We start from the raw sequence: 21,743 nt of genomic DNA, 5'->3' as shown, positions 1-21,743 counted from the left end.
TGGATTGGGAATTTGCCCTTTCCTCACTGCTGCGCATTCTTGGCGTTGGTATACATAATTAGTTTGGGATGTAGGGGGGTGCCAGAGGACTTGGTCCCCCTATAAAAAAACATGAGTTTTTTTTTTGATGTTTTGATTTTCATCGTTGTTCTACTACGATGTGTGAGCAGACGCCTTGTAAGCTGGAGATATGGGATGCCCAGCGATGTTTGCAGGACTATTTAAAAGAAAATCTACTTGTTTTCACTTGTGAAATTACAGTTCAACTTCTGTGCTTTATTTCTTCTATTCTGCAAAACTGTGTAGTTAGTTACCAAGCTGTAAAACACTTGATTACAAATCAATATGTTTACAGTTTAGTACTGAGTGTTTTGAATGCAGACTCGGCAGCAAGACCTGTAACTGTCATTGTTTAGATCCACGGGATTAAACTCCTTTGGGTATAATCTTTTATTGCAGCAGCAGTATAGTAAATTCAGCAGCCTCTGTTCACCAATAGAAGAAAATCATCGTAACTGCATATGTTCTTCAGAGACTTTTAAATAATATAAACATACTTGACAGAAGTATGTTGGACATTTGGCAGTTTACTTCATCAGTCTTGGAAAGATGGCCAAGCTAGAAAAAATACTTGTTTACAGTTAGATGTAGTATTAAGTATTTTAAAAGCATGACTGTATAATTATATGATTTAAGAGCAGTGACTAAAATCTTAGCTCTTAAGAAGCATCTGGATATTAAAAAGATTTCTGGTAATGTCATTATGTATAAGTGTGTTCAGTTGTCTTGCTACATCTGGTGTCTGTTCTCAAGTTTAACCACTTAAAATAATTTAGTACCTCATCATTTGTGTTTGTTACTTATTTTATCTGTCTGTATGACAGTTCAAGCAAGTATATTGAGAAAGATGGTGCTAATAGTAATTCCCTTTTGTACTGAGACACGCATGTGCAGTTTCTGCATACATTCTAAACAGTTTAAACCTGAATTATTTTAGCTATCAGAAACTGTACAAGTATATCTGATTAATGTGTAATCGATTTAGAAAGTATGTGTCCGACTAAGCCTTGCTTCTCGGATAACTGCTGTATTTATTTGTATTCAGAGATGCAAGGACTTTTTAAGAAGGATGTCCGTTAGCTTATCCTTCTTTCAGTGATTTCACTTTTTCTGAATCCCTCCGCATGTTGCATGAATGCTAATGTGCTGAAGATGAAGGCAGTGTGTATGCCTTGTAGTTAAGTTTTTCAAGACCCAACGTAAACCAGAAATATTGCTCGTTGAGGTACATGACACTAGGCTTTGTAACAAACTGCCTTACGTATATCCACAGATGTGTTGAGAGATGAGGTAGCTCTGTAATTGGGTCTTTTATCACACTGTTGTCACAGATCTTTATCACTGGTGTAGAGAGTCTCAGTGTTACAGATGCAGAGTTACATGAATTGTAGCTTTATTGAGCAAGTCCAGATAGTGCCAGAATCTTTAGATTTTTATTTGAGAAGGATACTGCAGAAGGTAGGATCATAGAAAATTTTTATTTATTTTATTACCAGAGCTGTCAGTTATTTTGATTTTCCCCATGCAGTGGTGTTTGCATTCATTCCTTCTGCTCATATTAGCATTCATATGATACCTGGGCATACAGTAAAGGCTGTCACATCTAGATGATTTTTCTACGGCTTAATATTTTTAAGTTAGGTTTATTAAAATTTAATTTTGTTTCGAGAGGCAGAAGAGTCAACATTTAGGAGAATGCAGGAGGTCAACACGAAAATGTAGTTTGAGTATTATATATGTACATCAGTTTATTAATGTATGAAGTGCATTGCTGTTGTGTTGGCTATGCTAGTTAACAGAGGAGCTGAAAAACAATATTAGGGATATGTTAGGGGACTAAAGATACAAGGATATACATTTACCTATGAGACGGATTTATTAGTTCATTCATTCAGCTATCATTTGTTAACTGGGTAAATGGGCTGGTGTGAGGATATTTCTTTGCCATAATCTGGATCAATAATGACAAGGATATGCAATATAAAAATAGACAGTTGATTCTAAACTGTCCATCATCATCTTTCCTGAAGGTGAGATGAATTGAAGAACCAGGAGAATATCCATGCAGACATGAAGAGTACATGCAAACTTCACTCGGTAACTGGAGGCTAGGGTTGAGCCTCAGTTCATAGAGATGTGATGCATCTGTGCTGTCCATGTCTAGATAGTATCTTTATTCATTCAGTCATTTGCTTAAGGAACAGGAGATATAAAATTGTAGTTTTATTTTTTTTAGATTAATAAAGATAATGCAGGCAGTACTAAGATTGATATTAGTAATTTGTTTTTTCATGTCTTTTTCAAGAAGTGTGTATCATATAATAGGAAACATTCATGAAATTTAATTAATCTTTTGGTCCACAGGTCATTTAGCAATTGCACTAAAGGACTATTACCAAACATTGATGATTCCTATCTTTGCTGAAAGTTACTGTCATGGTCCCTACTCTGGGCCAATAATCAAGGAGCTTCAATCCTGATCACTAACAATGTGAGGGACGGGTGCTCGGAACAGAAATGGATACACACAGTATTTTCAGATGCAGCCCTCTGCAACAAGCACAGTTTCCCTTAAGAGCACAGGGAGCACACTCCTGACCTGGAGCTGGACTTTGTCTCTCTCCAGGCCCCAAACAAGACTCCACACTGACCACTTTGGAGATCTGTGTCCCTGTTCCAAGTAGCTGACACACACACACACACACACACACACACACACACACACTTGGGAAAGCCTGGCACAGATTTACCAGCTGTGCTCCCTCTGCCCGGACTGCTACTCTAAGGCTCTTACAAGGGTACCTAATTATACTGAGTAAAATTAATACTAATACAAATGGTAGAATTTGACCAATGCAGCAAGACTTCCAGGAGTGGCGACAGTGTCACTAAAATAAGCATAAATACTCTTAAGATGTTAAAAGTATTCTCTAAAAAAACACCCACAGTGATGGGTATAGAAATATTTAATAATAAATAATAAAATAGAAAGCATGAGAATACTGAATATCTAGTTATAATAGAATATATAGAGATTATAATAGAATATCTAGTTATAATAAACACCACAATTTCAGTCACAGGCGATATAAAAATAACACAGTTGGGTAGATTCACACAGATGCAGAAAAACAATACTTAACTAATCTCACTGTATTTCACTGACTGACTAAAGAATTACCTTTTCCTAGTTAAGTTACTTACTACAGCAAGGCAAGATGAAGTGTGAAGTTGTGTGAGATATCTGTGACAGATCTTTCCTGTCATGTTACGGAAGACAAAGTGCTGCTGCGAGAGTGCCATCATATCTCTTACTAATATCTAAAGAATCATTTCAGTGCTGATTATAGAATTATATCACATCTGGTCACCTGACTCTTGTACAGTACACACCCAGAGCTTTGCTAAGATCTGTTCCAGCATCTAAAAGCTGTAAAATGATTTCAAAAATGTCCACCCTTCCAGGGTAGTAGTTAGTTCATTCCTAAGGACAATATAGTAAGATTCCTAGTCCTGGTTTTCCCAGACATTTTTGTCTGTGGCTGCAATCAAACCTGTAAGATAAAATATTTATGGCCTAAACCAACCCATTTAATTTTTCAACCTCTTTTTCAAAATTAGCTGGACTGAGATTAATCTCTTCCCTTCTAGAGTTATCTGTAATACTGCCTGACATATATGTATATCTCTTTTCTGTCCAGCAGGACCCACTGTTGATGCATTTTTAACACCAGCAACTTTACAAATAAATTTTAACACAAGCATCAGTACAAGTCAGTGTGATAGTCAAATGACATAAAATTCTTTACAAAACTCCAGCTAGCTATGCTAGCATATGTTACACATGCACTGCCCTACTCTCCCTGGCACAGCTAGCATTGCTTCATATCATGACAGTAACATTCGGAGCACACGTACTTCAGTTTTACTTTCAAAAGTGTAGTTATTACTTTAAAAGCTAATGAAGCCCCTAGGCAGTCACCACATCAATGCCAGTACTACTTATTACCTCCAGTGGTAACCTATTGGAAAATGCAGTGCTACTACTCCATGCAGGAGAAAACTTCAGGAACTACTGTACCACAAAGCATTTAACAAAGATGAAAATATTACCTGTACATTTTCCTTCCTAGAGATAGTTGTCCTTTAAACTGCATAAGGAGAAAAATAGTGGAATAATAGGCTTAGGGATGTGCAGTCATGTATGGAAAAGGTAGAGTTGTGAGAAATCATGGGAGCACGGGGGCTGATTAGATGAATAGTAGGGTTAGATATGCACAATCATATATAGAAAAGAAAAAAGTAGTGATAAAATATGGAAGTTTAGCATAGTCTTCATGTTTCATTGTTGCAGTCCTGACTTCCCTCATCACAGCCATACTAAACTGACTTATGCTGAGGCACCAACTTCTCCACTGTCCCAAATTTAGTGGTAAATACCACTTAAGGGCTCAAAATAAAAGGGTGTTATGAATTCCTGATTAGTCCTACATTTTGATTTATTTTTCATTTTTATTCTTAATTCCTGCTTGTTCACTGATATCAATGCCAGCGTGCCCTGTGATGTCATCAACGTACATGGATAAATGAGATGACAGAGTCACAGTGGCACTGGCAGCTAGCTAGGCTAGCCATCAGGAAGGTAAAAATAATATACTACACATTGCTGTCTTTGCCTAAGTAAGTGCAATTGTGACTCCTGGGTTGCGGCATAATGCTGCATGCAGCAGAGGGAGGGATTCTGTGTGAGTGTGTGTTATTTTTTTTTTTATTGAAATTTAAAACTTTGAAAGAACTAAAGTTACTGAACCCTACCCTAGTTACTTGCGTCCAATTCAGTGTTCAGTTCAGTAGCTGGAGAGACTCTCAGGAGTCTGGACTGAAGAAGGAAAAGAGACTTACTTAACTTTTAAGTTAATTAATTGAAGATGGATGGACTCCCAAGAATCAACAGCAGCAGACATCCAAGCAAGCAAGCCAGGAATCTGATCATCATCTGACCCAGGAAGGAGCAGGAATGGGAAGGGAAATAAAGCACCTGCCACTGGGCAGGATGAGATCATCATCCAAAAACTCCAAATCTGATTCTCAGGTAAGATAACTGAGAAAAATGACCCAACCTAGCCAGGCAGCAGAAAAATTGTTATTAGGGAATACAGAGGAGTATTAGAGAACCACAAGGAAAGGCAAACATGAGTAGATATGGAAATTGTGTGCAGTCAGTGAAGATTGGCGAATTATGTTAAGCAGAGGTGAGAGTAGCATGATGGGCTAGGCGAGTGATAACGAAATGAGAAATAATGACACTGTCAGTAAAACAGACTGGTTCATAGGTAGGTACTAGGCTATCTGCCCAAGGGCCTAAGTAAGTCTAGCCAACGAGGTTCCCTGGCTTACACCACCCAAGAAATTTATTTTCCTGTGCCCCTGTCGAGCAGAGCCACAGAAGTGATCCCCGGGGTGTATTTCCTATTTCCCATCTACTCATCAAGATTTTTCTTGGAGTACTAATGAGGAACTTTGCTTGACGTAGATGCGTAGCTTGTTCTGTAGTATGGAAAGTCTCTGGGACAGGAATCTATCCCTCCAGCATTTCCTGTTTATTGTGGTGGCAAGGTTTAGGTCCCTAGAGCATGTAGCTCAGAGGGATCAGGGTTTCTTTAGGTGTAGAATGTCCAACAGCTCTGGGTTTGACATAGCTTTATATGTTAGGCAGAGATCACCTCGGAGTAGGCCATATGCTATGGAGTAAACCTGGAGTTTTTTGAGATGGTCAGTGTAGGGCATCTGTTTGAGGCCAATAATCCTCTTTTGTGATGTACTTCTGTGTCCTTTCCAGCTTCTGCAGATGTCTTGTGAGGTACATTCCAAAAGGAGCATTGTACTCTACAATGGGTCTAATGAGTGACGAGTAGAGGGGAACAATGACCTCTTTTTTCCTGGATGAGAACCCTTTTATGATGAGGTGTGCCACATAGAAGGATTTCCTGACTACTGTGGTGATGTGATTATCAAAGGAGAGACTACTGTCTACCTGGGTCCCAAGGTCTCTTATCACACATTCGGCGTTAAGTAGACTGCCACGTATGTGGTAGTTCATGGGTACAGAGTTTTTACCAAAGGGGATAACAGTGCACCTTTTGGCATTGAGCTTGAGACCATGGCTGTGACACCAGGCGTCTGTCTCAGTGAGGCCCTTCTGTAGGATGTCCACATCATTTGGGAACTCAACTATGGCTCCTAGTTTGCAGTCATCTGCAAATTTCGTTAGCCAGAGGCCTTTTGTGCTAGCCTGTACTTCAGAGCAGTAGATACCAAACAGGAGAGGTCCCAGGACTGATGGTAGTCCACTTGTCACCGGTTTGAGGTCAGATTTGGAGTCTGCAACTTTTACAGTGTTCGTTCTGTCAGTGAGCCAGTTGGCAACCCATCTTGTGACGTAGGGATTTATAGCTAGTTTAGTGAGTTTAGCTATAATTCCAGACTGGGGGATGGAGTCGAAAGCCTTGGCGAGGTCAAGATAGGCTGTGTGAACCACCTTACCCTCATCTACGGCTTTGGTGACTGCCTCATAGAAGTCGATTAGGTTCAGGAGGCATGATCTGCCTTTCACAAACCTGAACTGGGTGAGGTCCAGAGTTTGGAGGTTAGCAATGTCTTTGTTTATGAGTTCCATGGCCTTGCAGACTAGGCTTGTCAGGCTAATAGGCGATAGTTCCTGGGATCAGTGGTGGCTCCCCCTTTGTGGAGTGGGATAACTGTTGCTGTGCGCCATTCAGTGGGCACAAAGCCTGACGTGAAGCTATGATTGAACATGGTGCTTAAGTGCAAGCCAGTTCATTCTGAAGTTCATGTAAAATGCAGCCTGGGATGTTGTCCGGTCCCATGGATGCTGTGTTTTTTGCTTTAGAGAGTGCAGCTTTTACCTGAGTAGTTGTGATTACAGGGACACTGCATTCTTCCTGTATAGATATGGAACCTTTAGGGGATGAGTGGGGGGTAAAGTTAGCACTGAACCTATCTACCAGGATGTTGGCAATATCAGTTGGTTCTGTAATTTTTGTGCCGTTGTGCTGTAACTCAGAGCAGATCTGGGTGTTGCCATTGTGATTCCTGACATAGCTATAGAATGCTTTGTGGTTGTCCTTTAGAATCAGTGATGATTTTGTTTTCGTAGCTACCTTTGGAGGATCTTATAAAGGATCTTAGCTTCTTACCGAGACTGACCAGAGAGGTCCTCCACTCATTTTGCAACAGTTTCTTCCTTTTGTTGTAGAGTTTGTTTATGGCAGGGGACCACCAGATTGGCTTCCTTTTTTTGGAGGGTAGCGTCTTGGTTCTGTTTGGGATAGCATGATCCATGCACTTGTGTGAGTGCTTATAGAGTGCATTTGTGTAGGATTCAGCAGTCGCAACTGTATTGTCCATCTGCATGGGTGTCATGAAGTTCGCCACTTCTGTCTTAAGAAGCATGAAGTTGGCTTTGGAGAAATTTTTTACTGTGGTTTCCTTAATGGGGGTTGGGGCGGGATGTGGATATCTAGAGTGATTAGCTTATGGTCAGATCGGACCGAGGAGTTGACTTCAGGTATGGAGCACCGGTCACTCATGTTGGTAATGACTAGGTCTAGGATGTTGTTGCCCCTGGTGGGGGTGTGGATAACCTGTTTAATGTAGGCAAAGGAGTGCACCAATCCAATACAGATGAAGGTGACCACATTTTAATGAGAAGGCAGCAGTTTGCAAACTGGCATTAATTAAAGATTGGGTAAAGATACTGGTCATTGGAGTTAGATTGATTGGTTAATTTGTTTATTTGGTAGTCAGGGTTGTAGCTTGTTTCAGCCACACCTTGGATACACATCTAGCTACCCTCACACAAACACATAATGCAAGTAAAAAATGATTCTGGTAATATTTTGTGTCAATTTTGTCTGCTTGTTTTTTAAACGTGATTCAGAATTATGGTATCCTACAATCCTGTTAGGTGGGTAAAGTTCTACTTTTGGGTATGCAAATGTTATGCTAATTAACATCATGAGTTTTGGCCAGATTTACCTTTTTTCATGGGCTTTTGTCCAGATTTCCAAATGTTTTTATATCTGCAGATGTGGAAGTATGCTGGAATTTTAACAAAAGTCATTACTGACGCCTTCTAGGAATAAGAAGACTAGGTCTTAGCAGGTATCCACCACTACATCAGCACTATGTTCAGACGATTACATTAATTTGATCAACTAACACAAATGTCTACATCCTGAAGGAAACCATTCTCCATAAAAAACAGAAACATCAACTTCCTGGTATACATGCGCTTCTCAGCGAATGCAAATATTACTAAAAAAAAATGTAAACAACCACTCCCGCCGCTAATTATATAAAATAACGCTGAGATTGCAGGAAAGGAAATGAAATATTCCCCTACCCAGGGACTGTTGCGCTCTCACACCTGTTGTGACTATCTGTATAGTCGAGCAAACGCAGCAGATTAAACAGATGTCTGCTAAATTCCCTGTCAACCAAACCCACAAAACCCATTCAGACATAGTAAAGGCTCAGCAGGAGAGTAGACTGCAAACCATGTAATACCTCAACTTCCACAAGCAAAAACAGCAATGTTTTAGTAATTTTTAGCCTGCATTGTCAGGCACACAGACTCTACACTCAGGGCTGGAAAAAATATAGGGTTGCAATTAGTTGTCTTTCTGGAACAGGCATAGGTAGTGTGGGGCAAAGGGGGAACTGCCCTGGGTGCAAATTGTTAGGAGTGAGATCAAGAGATCCATTGCAGTCTTCAGTGCATTACCAGCATTTTCTGAATGCCAGCATTGCATTTTTGGACAGAACTGAAGTGCTGTAGCACTCTGTATCTTCATTGCAGTACCTGCATTCAGAAATGGTCTGAACTGTGGTGATGTAGTGCTCTGTGTGCGACATAAACTATAGCAGCTGCTTGCTTCAGGTGCAACAAGCAGTTTGCTACAGTTTATAGGGCAACAAGAGCTTCTTTGTTTGCTCCTCAACTCTCTTCTTTTGAAGGGGAGGGGTGCCAGATCACAGGATGGAGCTGGGAACAGAAAAGCTAGCTTGCACATCTGCTTTCTGATGCCAGGATCCGTCATATCATAGGGGCTGTAATGTCCATCATGTCAGACAAATATGATCATAACTTAATGCTAGTCTGTGTGGATATAAATGACTTGAGCTGCACATCCATGAAAGATGTACAGAGAGATATGGTGGCACAGTGCATTTGTTAAATGTAGGCAAGACACATGCAGTGCTCCTGAGTGAAATCCTTCCTTTGGTTAGAATGATATTTCTTTACAAAAGAAGAGATGATTGGCTTCAGTAATTAGCTTAATTGATGGTGTAGTTCTAGGGGTGTCCAGTATATGTCAGCATGGGAGAAAATTTTAGTCCAGCTTATTTTCCAGAAGAATGGCTTGCACCTCCCATTCCATAGTTTTCGTATACTGACTAAAATCTTTTCTTCCCCAATAATGCCCTGGTCTTTACCTCTGTGAACCTATTACATCCAGGCATAGCAGATACCAGTTTAGCTGTTTTCAACCCTAAACTCCTTATCAAAATGTATCTTCTCACTGCCAGGATTCTTAATAAATTCACTGATTTTGTAGTTGTCCTGCACCTTGAACATGTACATTTTGTGTAGTTAGTGAAACCTGTTTCATTGTAAAGATAGCACTCCCGCCTTACTTGTGTTTCTTGCCTATGATGTGTTTAGGTCTAAAGAAAACTGTGGTGGCAATTAAATTTTGTCAAGGTCCACTTCACCTTTATCCAAATTCCCCAGGACCCAGAGTGAAGTAATTGAACTTCAATTTATCCATAACTTTTCAAATTATCAATGTATAACCTGCTTCACGACTCTCTCCATGTCCCCTGATGACCATGTAAGATTCCTAAATATACACAAGGAAATACCTGTTACCAAAAACATCTGAATACAATGGAGCAGCTGTACTTCCAAAGTTGAATATGCCAGAGATTCTTAGACTTAATAAATAGAAACTCTCAGGAATGTATAGTTAACCATCCAACTGGAGGACATAATATTCTTGACCTGGTCCTAATTAAAACAGCCACTACATGTGTTTCCCCACTATTTTTTCCATCCCTGGTTAAGTCTGACCATAAACATGTAAGCTCTTTCAAAATCTCTAAAACCCCTGCAGTCAGCAGTATTAGACCTGACACTGACGCATCTGATATTTACATAGAGGAGTTCTCCTCTACAAAGATAAGTAGTTAAACCTGGCTGTTACAGCTAGAGCTCAGTTTAATGGGAAGTACAAGCCCAACCACCCTGGTGGTACACCAACTTAAATACATTTTAAAACAAGCGTTAAAAAACTTCCTAAATCAAACAGCAAATCTAAAATTCGTCATAGTAAAAGACTGCATCAAGAATAGCAATAAGGAACAAAAGCTGTTTTCAGGGCTACTGAGGAAAAGCATGACTATAAATTAGCTTCTGAGGCCAAGGATAATTATAAGTCCTACTTTAGTTACATTAGGAAGCTAAGAAATAACACACAGCTAAATTTTGAACTTATCCGAAATGGTTGCACCCACTCAGACCCAGTAGACCTAGCAAATATACTAGCATACAGCATTAGTGCAAAATTGACTCATGAAACAACTGTCTTAATTTCACAAATCCTGTATATCTCCTAATATACCAAAGGAATATGTGCTGAAGGGGTCTGTATCACTTTGTCGAAAGCTTAATTCTGCGAAAGCCTATTCATCAAACCTTAATCATCGAACACTCTTTCGTTGAACATTTACGTCATCAAAACTTTTTTCTAGGGAATGAAACTACTTGGCCACCAGAGCAATCGTAACAAACAACACATTATTTGAAACTCACCAAAGTGGCGTCTTCACCCCTCCACCCCCCCCCCCCAATTATATATAACAACTCAGAGATCACACTACATTAAGGAAAAGGGCAAATTTGTAATGACAGCCAACTAACTCCATTCCCTAGGAAAAAGTTTTGATGATGTAAACATTCGATGAAAGGATGTTCGACAATTAGGGTTCGATGAATAAGCGATTGTGGAATTAAGCTTTTGACGAAGTGATAAAAAACAGTGCTGAAGGTACTCTCAATAACCAAAAATACTAATTGCATGAAGCATGATAAAACATGCTCTTCTTGAGCCTATCCATAATTTGTTTGTCAAGAGTTTAGCTATAGGAGATGTCCCCAGGGTATGGCAAACTGTTGTGGTGACACCCTACCAAGGACAGATGCAACTGTAGATCATTTAGCCTCAGTAGTCTAATCTGCAAAGTCATGGGACACATTATGTCTTGCCTCATAAGCTTGGCCTTGTCAGTGGGAGATTATTCATATGTAATTTAGTTAACTTCTTTGATTCATAGATTCATAGATTAGTACTAAGCTAACTGCCCTTGTGAGCCATTTTAAGCTTAGCCAATTATCCCCTGTGAGACTCAAACCCTGCACCTTGTGTTTGTAAGGCAAACACCTTAACCATTAGTTTAGAAGAAGTGAGTCTTCACAAAAGATGTGCTGTAGTTGGTGGTAGCCGTGAGTTTTTGTGTGGGGAGAGGCAGTAGGAGCTAAATCAGGTAGTTCGGAGTAGTGACATTGCAGTGTGTCAGGAAGGAATGACTTTGCATCCTGTTTGAACGTTTTTGGTGCATTCACTTCTGAGAGGGAGGCTAGAAGGAGCTTCCACTGTTTTGCCACATGGTAAGCTGATAGTCCCCATGAGAGTTGCACGACAAAGTCATATTTGCCAGACATTTTTTGGATGAACAGAGAGTACGAGAAGGGAATTGCTTGTATCAGGGAAGTTTTGCTCTGTTCAAGCAGAATCTGCAAAAGTGTTAAATTACATTCAACTAAAGTAGTATAAGCTCTGGGCTGCGGTATATAGTGTGTGTGTGTGTGTGGGGGGGGGTTGTCCAGCAGTTTCAGCAGGTCTGTATTATATCATCGAACCATCACTTCAACAAACAGCATTCCGTCGGAAATGCTGTTTATCGAACACCCCCTGCTAATTATATATATATATATATATACACACCAACTCCAAGATTGCACTACAGTGGGGAAAGGGCAATTTCCTGATCCCTTCCATAATGTGATTTCAGTAAGAACAGTTTGAATGGCATGGTCTACAAAATGCTGTTTGATGAACTGTTCTTTTGATGATATAATAGGGACCCATTTCAGCAGCAGAGTACAGACCACTCTAATTCAAAAGTGATAGCAAATGTGTGTGCAACTCTAAAAATATTTCAGCAGTTTCATTTGATTCTTGGATAATGCCTTACTTTAGTTTTAACTGAAATTGTCTTCCTTTTGCAGCTTTTAGAAACTAGAGTTTTTTCTTCAGTTTACTTGTTCATTAATTCCTGCATATAAAGGTCATTCAGAATGTAGACTCCTTATTGAATATATTTACCCTGGGACCCAACCAGGTATCAAGTATTTTTTTTTTAAATATCTGAAAAGAAGACAACTGTCAAATATGTAAAGGAACTCTGTTCCAAAGTCAAACCAGTAGCTGCGTTAAATAAAGACTGCCCTTAACTGCTCAATTCTATAAGTAAAATATGCACCTCTGGTTAATATGTATGTATTAAACAATTCGGTATTTACTAGAGAGTGGTGTTCTTCATTCCCTAGCTCCCTGTATGCTAAACAAAGTTTACCCCTCCAATATCTGTAGCTAATTGAAAAGAGGCCAAGACTTTCCAGTCTAGATGGGGATATGCTTTATCTCTACAAGTAATTACAGGCTTTGTAAATTTTTGTTAAATACCATCTAAAACGAAGGGGTCATTTTTCTTGTAGGAGCAAAACGTTGTACTCAATGATGGGCCAATATCGTATGAATAAGCTGAAAAGACAGACATCATTTCTTGTTGTAAAGTTTTTAAAAATTAAGCCAATAACTTTTAATGCCTTAGCTTTAACTTTTAAGGCATTAGTCCTATATTTAAATTTACTGCATATAATAATACCTAAATCCTTGTATTCTGTCAACTTCTGTAACTTGTGGGAACCTAACTTTATTTGATATTCAATCATATGTTTCCCAGAATGCAAAGTAGCACATTTATCCTTGTTAACTTTTAGTCCAGTTAAGTCTAACCATTCAGCATACTCAGCCACGCAAACATTAGATATCTTAAGAATAAATTAAAATATCAGGTCGAACAGTACTGGACCTGTTATCCTTACTCTCCCCAATCTACTACTAAGCCAATTAGCCACCCAGCAATCAATGCATGGATTAGCTTTGTGTTTGAGTGTGGCATCAGTGATAGGAGAATATGGGACACTGTCAACAACCTTAGACATATCCAAGTAGACCACCACTTATAGACATACCCATATCTATTGCAATTGTCACTGGGTCATAAAATTCAATTAAATTGGGGAACATAGAAGTTTTTTTTTTTGTGAAACCATGTTGAGTGAGGTCCATTAAACATCCCTGAAAGTCTTGATTAAGAAAGGAAAGTAGACACCTGTCAAAACTCTTCCCCACCAGTGAAGTAAGACTGATAGGACTATCATTACTTATACTGTCCATTGGGCCCCAGTTATGAATTGGAATTAAGTCTCCAAGTTTCCAACTAGCAGGAATAGTGCCAGAATATGACAGGCTATTAAAAAAATCAGCTGATAGTAGCTAAAATATATTTACTATAATCCATCCACAACCCCTTTTTCCCATTTTTCCACATGGGTTTAGGGTGTAATTTCAACAGTGACGATCATCTAGATCCAGTGTTTACACCACCAGGTGGCTAGCCCTGCCACGGTAGTTCATCCACACCACACACTAGCATGCCTACTCACACCTATGGCCAATTAAGAATGTCCAGTCCACCTACTGTGTGTTTTTATAATGGAGGAAACCCATGTGAACACAGGGAGGACATGCAGACACCGCATAGAAGGCACTCCAGTTGAGAATCTAAAGGGGGAACCTCCTGCTGTGAGGTGAAAATGCTATCCACTGTGGCACTGTGTCACTCACTCACTGCGATATGCCCAGAATATGTCTGGAATGCTGTCATGTCCCATACCACTTGCGTGTTTAATACGGCTCAAATATGTTTGCACAAGGATCAAATTGAAAATACTTACTATAGAGTGAGGAAGCTGTAGGGGGTTGGATTCACTTCGGTCAGGGAGTGGAAAAAAAAGTATTATGTTGGCAGCCTTCAGATTAAATCCGGATGATTAGATGGGTACCTTTAAATTCACTGCAGGACTAACCTGCTTTGCTGTACTGGAGAAATGGAATACAGCATTAGAGTGGGTATTGACAACATACATTGTTTTGACTCAATTGCCTTTTATTTCCTATGAAATAATTTGGAGAGCTTTCCATTTTAAGGGCTCTTTTGTTTCATAAAAGAATGCAAGACCTAACTATTGACCTTGTCTTCAGTCTTTCATTCCCCATTCTTCACAAAAGTTTAAGACTAAAGTTAAATATTTGTTGAAGTCTAAATATCTATGGAGAGCATAATCTTAGGAAGGAGCATGAGAGCCTTCCTGTGAAGCAATTTTATTTTATTTACATTTGTATGTAGGGAAAGTCTGACTGGGTTGCAGACATCTTTTCAGCAGCGGCCTGGGAAGAAAAGCTCATCAGTCTGACTTATACAGTTGAACAAATACATGCACAGATATAAAGTATGCAGTATAACATGTATACATATAGAAACATAGGCATAATAGAAAATTGTATAAGGCTTGTTTATAAGGTAAGAAACATAATGATATACAACAGTAGGCATTGTTAGAGAAGACGTATCAGCATGTAATGTGATATATGTTAAACACAAATAATAATGGATTTTATATTGCGGAAGTATTCAGATGAGCATATCACCTTCTCTTAATAAATACAGTATATTTTGAGGGATGATGATTCTAAAATAGAATGTATTGAGTTGACGTTGGGGGAGAATAAGTAATATGTATAGAGTACTGAGAGGAACATAAAGGCCATTGATTAAGGGTATAGTACTTACCTATAAAAAACAAGGTCCCGTTTGACTACATAAAAGGAAATTTAGATAGAGTGGAGTCTGTAAGAAACAGAGAAGATTTATCCAGGGTAGCGGTACAATGACAGAGCCAGGTATTCTTGAAATACGAATTTAGTGGGGGCTTGGAAGAGGTTGGGTTTGCTGATCTGTCTGATGGAGATGGGTAGGGAGTTCTAGAATTTAGCAGCATAAAGTAAAGTGAGTCACTGTAAGAGTTAAGGTGGGGAATAACATTAAGTCAGAAATTTATTAGATGAGTGACGTTTACTAGTGGAAGTATACTACTGGCTTTAAATGCCTTTATTAACTTATCACGTTAAACATAGGTGCATGCAGTAATGGAAAAGAAGACAAACCAACCAACATTAAGTAAATTGCACAATTCTTGCCATGTCTTAAACCCCACTCCTCCGCCTAAACATGATTCTGTTGTATTATTTCTTCCCTTTTCTAAAGTTCACACATCTGGTTTTGTTATCTGCCTTGCAGTGTTCGGTGCTTCATTTACAGTTGTTTAGATTTTGATTTCCTTTTTCCAGTAATTGCTTTTTTTGGCAGCCAGTAGTAAACTTAATAAGGCCTTACTATGTACAGGCAATTTACATAGTGTGTCCCAGCTGCAAATAATCATTTCCTTAGTTACAGCCATTTGCTCTACCAGCATTTCTGATAGAGTACTCTACAGAATATTTATAATCTGACAACTTGTTGCACTCACAAAAAAAACATATTCCCAGTTACCTTTTTCTCTTTCATCACACGACTGACATTTGCTATCTACCCAAGGAAACATTTTTTAAGTATATATTAGGGTATAAAAATACCTACACAAACACTTTCAAGCAGAAATCCTAAACCTTCTGGACTTTGTCACATCACACATTTGGGCACCATACAGATGTCCTCCCATTATTTCTTTTTAAATTGCCTTTTCAGTTTCTCTTCCCAATCTTTTCTAACATCCTCTGAGTATAGTTGTTATGCAGTATGTATAAACCCTACTAATTATCCCTTTTTTAACATCAGACTATCTTATAGTTTTGACTAAAAACTTTGCTACTGCTGGTCTTTCACTTAGTACTTTTCTAGCCCTTTTTCTTTGCCTATACTCTGATATCCAATCAGGTAATCCTAAATCACCTTGATTTATGGGAAGGATACTTACTGCACTTAACTCTTCCCCTCCCAAATAAATTCCTTCCATTCTTTATTATTGTCCACAGTTTCTGTGGCTGAGAAAAATATGACTGAGCTATGTGTAAAACTAAAGGGGCTAAAAACATTTTCATTGCTCATATTTTGCTATCTGCATCCATAGTCAAGAGTTTCCATTTTCACAGTTTTTGTATTATCTTTTGGCTAGTCTCTTCCCATACATCCTTAGCTGCCATAACAGATTCCTTTTTAATTCATATACCTAAATTCATTGTCTTATGTCCCTATGAATATGAGTATTGCTGAACCAATTCATATCTGCTTCTGTAGTTTACCAATGTAGCCTTTCATCTTCATTAATTTTATATTGGGAGAAGACATGAAACAGTTTCAAAATGTTCTATAACACTGAAATGTCCTTTTTTGCATTTATCAAGTGCAAAGTATCATCTGCAAATAAAACAGCTTTTCTTTATTACCGTACCATTTATATCCTTGCGTTTGTAAGTCCTTTATTTTCTTTTCCAGTGGCACTGAATGTCAAGCAAATAATAAAGGGGAAAAAGAACAGCCCTGCCTGATCCCTCTATTCAGCACAGCTTGTCATAGAGGAATCATCCCAAATTAATTCTTGCCTGTGACCATTCATGTATCCTCCTAATTAACTATATTATTCTACTGGGTAATTTAAATGCTTTCATTGTCATTCTCATGAAATCCCAACAGACTCTATCAAATGCTTTCTCTGCTTTAAGACCCACTAACAGTTGTAGTATTTTCTTATATTCTGCATCATCATTGTTCAATTAATGTTGTCAGATGTTTGCTTCCCCTCCACAAAACTACAGTAATTCATGTCCATCAATTCTTGCAAAAAACTTTGACCTTCTTCTTAGCTAGTTTAGACAAAAGTATTTTATAATCCAGCCAAGTAAAAATACGCCCAACAAATGGATAAAAGTTCCTGTGACACGAAAAATAAAATAAATCAAATAAATAATCCAGTACATGCACAGGAATAATACGATATAAAAGTGCAGGTCAACAGCACGATGAGTAAAACGAACCTTTATTAACAAAAATATGAGCTCTTTCGCGTGCCCACAGCTGCACACTTCTTCAGATGAATATGCACAGGAACCAAAATAGCAGTCGTTTCCAACAAACATAAGATAAAATGCACTCGGTAACTTAGTGAATAACAGATGCGTCCGACACTGTAATAAAATATAAAACAAATTTATTCCAAATGGAAAGTAAGCGCTTTCACCCGAAGGCTTCTTCAGACTATGATCCATCTCATAAAATGCTAACCTTATATAGCAATAAATGACAGCTGATAGGTTCATATTGCATACACGTCATAAAATTCTAAAATTCAAAACAAATATATCACAGTTCATAAAATCCATCATGCACCTTATTTACTGTGCATATCCACAAAATACATATACATAATTAAATCAACTTAATGAATCAACTGCAGCAATATGTAAAAATCATTATTTAGGTTTAAATACTCTCCTCTTACGTAGAATGGGCTTTAACTGTATTTTATTTGTCTGCTCTAAAGCGGATAATCCACCTTAACTCACATTCCTGAGTATAATTATCAATATCACCTCCTCTCATACTGGGAATAATAGTTTGTATAACACAAAATTTAAAGGAATGTGTCATTCCTAAAGATTTGTAATGTTTAGCGAGAGCATTATGTTCAGAACCTATACGCATATGATAAACATGTTCCCTCACGCGTTCTCTAAGTTGCCTACTTGTTTTCCCAACATAGAACGATGTGCAGGATATGCATCTAGCTAAATAAACCACATTACTACTTAAACAGTTAGTCTTAGTATGAAACAAAAATTCCCGCTTAGTTACTGGATGTTCAAATGTTACATTAGTGTCTATATATTGACACTGATTACAATTATTACATGGTACAGTATTATATTCCAAGGAATTAGATGTGGCTTTATTCACTTTCATGGAGGAGTGACATAAAATACGCTTCAAATTAGGCTTATTTTTAAAAGTGAATTTGGGCTTTATTCCCACTATTTTACTAATATTACTGTCAAGTAAAAGGGTGTCCCAATGTTTCACCACTGACTCTCTAATATATTCTACATCTTTCGTATAATACATAGGTATCCTGACTTCACACATTTCAGGGGTTCGAATAGAGATATCACCATCATCACACTCTGAAAAATAAGGTTGTGCCCTTGTACTTCTTAGTTCATTAACTTCCATAGTGACTTGATTAACAACTTCTTCATTATAACATCTCTCAACAAATCTAACCTTGAGATCTGATATCTCTTGTAGATATCCTTCATAAGATCTAGATGCCCTCATAATCTGTCCTTTCACCACATTATCAAAAACATATTTGGGGTGCATACTATGTCTATGTAGAAAGGTATTCCTGTGGCATGCTTTCCTATAAACAGAGGTATTCAAAAGGCCATTCTCTAGCCTAGTAATATTAACATCCAAGTAAGATATTTCAGACAAGGAGAAGCATAAGGTAAACCTCAGGAACCCAGTCAAATTATTCATAACATTAACGAATTCTAACAGACCAGCTTCATCACCCTTCCAAACCAGGAAGAGGTCATCTACAAACCTTCTGTAGAAACCCACATAATGTTGAAAAACCTCTAAGGGAAACAAGAGTTCCTCTTCCCAGTCTGCCATTACAAGGTTGGCGTAGCTATTGGCACAAGATGTGCCCATAGCTACATCATCCTTTTGTAAATAGATACTCTCATCAAAAATGAACATGTTGTTATCTAATACTATCTCTAAGAACAAAGCTAGAAGATCTATTTTCTGTCTACTAAGATCTGATTTCCTGTTCAAATATTGTTGTACTCTAGTTACACCTAACTCATTAGGTATTACAATAAACAAACTGGTGACATCTAATGTAACTAAAAAATAGTGTTCTTGATCATTTAAGGTCTTAGTATAACTGAAAAGGACCAACAAAAATTGCTTACTATCTTTCAGGATGATATGATTTGCATTTACCACAGGTCTAAGGTGATATTCTAAAAATATCGAAAAAGGTTCGGTAAGCCAAGCTTGCCTGGCTACTATCAGTCGTATAGGTGGTTTCACCAAACATTTATGAACCTTTGGTAAACCCTGTATGACTGGTATAAGAGGATTGGAAATTTTCAAAAATCTAAACAAATCCCATGTGATATCACCACTCTTAACCAAATCATCCAGCATATCATAAACTTGAAAGACTTTATTAATAACTTCATTCATATTAATTTTACTATATGAATTAACATCATTTAACAGCTCCTTCATGCTATCAAAATGATCAGGTTGGTCCATCAACACAATGGGACCTCCCTTATCTGCTGGTCTGATGACTATCGACTGGTCCATTTTTAAATCAGATAGCGCTTTTCTCTGTAAGTAACTTAAATTGTTTTTTCTACCTTTAATTTTCTGATCAGGTTTTGTATTATTATAATAACTGTATATGTCATTTTCCACCAATTTTGAGAAAGTATCTAATAGGGGATGTAACAGTAGTGTATATAAACTATTGGAATGAAAAATCGCTTGATTATTACTAAAATTGCTCCTTTCACGTCCAAACTCCAACTTCAACTGAACATTCCGTACAAGATCTAAAATAGCTTCAGTTAAATCACCATTACTTGTGGGTATAAAACTTAATCCTTTATTCAAGAGTTGTTCTTCATATACACTTAACATTCTCTGTGATAAATTAACAACTAACGACCTATTGTTTTCTCCCACATCTTCTTCAACGTGGGGCCGGAATGATCTCCCCCTGATACCTTCCTTTTGTGCCGACCCCTGCTCACAGATCATTGTCTCCCTATGTACTGGGTAGTGGCTATCGGGAATGGGACATGTACATTATTGCCCTCATTACTCACAGTATTAATTTTATTGCTAATCACTTTCTTTCTTACTACAGGTTCTTGATCAGAATTATCTTGCCTATTAATATTACTGGCTGAATTAGAATTGTGATTCAATACAATGTTAGCACTGACAGATATTGTAGAATCAGTCATAATGTCTGCTACTACATCATCACTACTAACATTGACATTGTTATTAGCATTCTCATTGGTATTAACAACTTCAGAATCCAAAATCACATTGTTAACGGTCTTATTCAAAATATTACAAGTATTAGGATTCAATTTAACATTCCTTGCCATAAAATCACTGTTATTCTGCCTCGGCCAAGTAAAGACCTGGCCGAGTTTAAAATCCTTGACGTCTCTTAGCATTTTATTTCTTTTTTGTTCTAAGAGACGTTTTTCATACAATAAAAGATTGTCCATTAATCTGTCCAAGCCCAACTCAGCTTTACTTGTAGAGTACTTCGTATTTATCAAATTGTACTGTTCTGTCACTTTATTCCTTAAAAGTTCTTCTTCCAATTTATGAAAGTCATTCAGTAATCTCATACAATTAAAACTGAGTTCAAGATTACAGTGTCGGACGCATCTGTTATTCACTAAGTTACCTGAGTTACCGAGTGCATTTTATCTTACGTTCGTTGGAAACTACTGCTATTTTGGTTCCTGTGCATGTACTGGATTATTTAAAAGTATTTTATAATTTTGGTTTAAAATTGAAATGTATCAGTATGCAGCCACCATAGCATTCTTTTCCCAAGGTGCTGGTGCCTCCCTTAAACAAAACCTTCTGGATCTTGATCTCTTTTTCCCCTCCTAATTTCCATACTTTTACGGAATACTGTCTTCTCTTGAAAAATGCCCTGTTGATTATATATCACCGTGTTAGCCTCATCTCTTCCTAACTTAGCTATTACTTGTTGAAAATCATTTTCTCTAACCTTGGCATAATTAATTCTTCCATAAATATTTCCATTTGTGCCTTTTCTTGCTTTCCACATTCTTCTGCTTTATACAAGTTTTCATAAAATTTCCAAAATATCTCTGTGACCTCTATATAGGATCTCTGGTTATTTTTCTTTTCATAGATTCTCTGATTTGGGTGAGAGCATTTTTCTAACTTCTGTTGCCCTAGTTGCTATACTAATAAGTTGCTCCATTTGGATTCCCAACCCCCAGTAAATTTTCTGCCTCAGCTAATCACTACTGCTTAAGATCGCATCACCTTAGGCTGATCATACTTTGTTTTATATACCTTGTAAAATGATTTATTAAACTAGCTCTGATAAAGCTGCCTGGAATTTAGTGCACTCAATATTACAAACCTTTTCAAATCTTAGTACCACTAGACTACATTTTCTTAATTGTCTGCCAGAATTCTTGTAGGGCATTTGCTTCAAAGTTAATAGTTTATTATAACACCTATCATTTGATCAATTAATTTATGCAAAAACACAAGCTTTCTTTCTTCTAATCCTAGTTTCAGAACATAAGTGCACACGCCTGCGCATATAT

At 37.8% G+C, this 21,743-nt stretch overlaps 1 protein-coding gene across 2 annotated transcripts in view; it reads left to right on the top strand.

The window, feature by feature from the left end:
• The window catches only part of MPP7 (MAGUK p55 scaffold protein 7), a 1,877,075-nt gene that overhangs the window by 1,732,008 nt on the left and 123,324 nt on the right, over positions 1-21,743 (top strand). The gene's annotated exons all lie outside the window — the stretch shown is intronic.

The sequence above is a fragment of the Protopterus annectens genome, chromosome 3.part1 (assembly GCF_019279795.1).
Source record: "Protopterus annectens isolate FY-2018-M chromosome 3.part1, PAN1.0, whole genome shotgun sequence".
NCBI lineage: Eukaryota > Metazoa > Chordata > Ceratodontiformes > Protopteridae > Protopterus > Protopterus annectens.
Note: the sequence above shows the minus strand (reverse complement) of the source record. Positions and strands in the feature narration are given on the sequence as shown.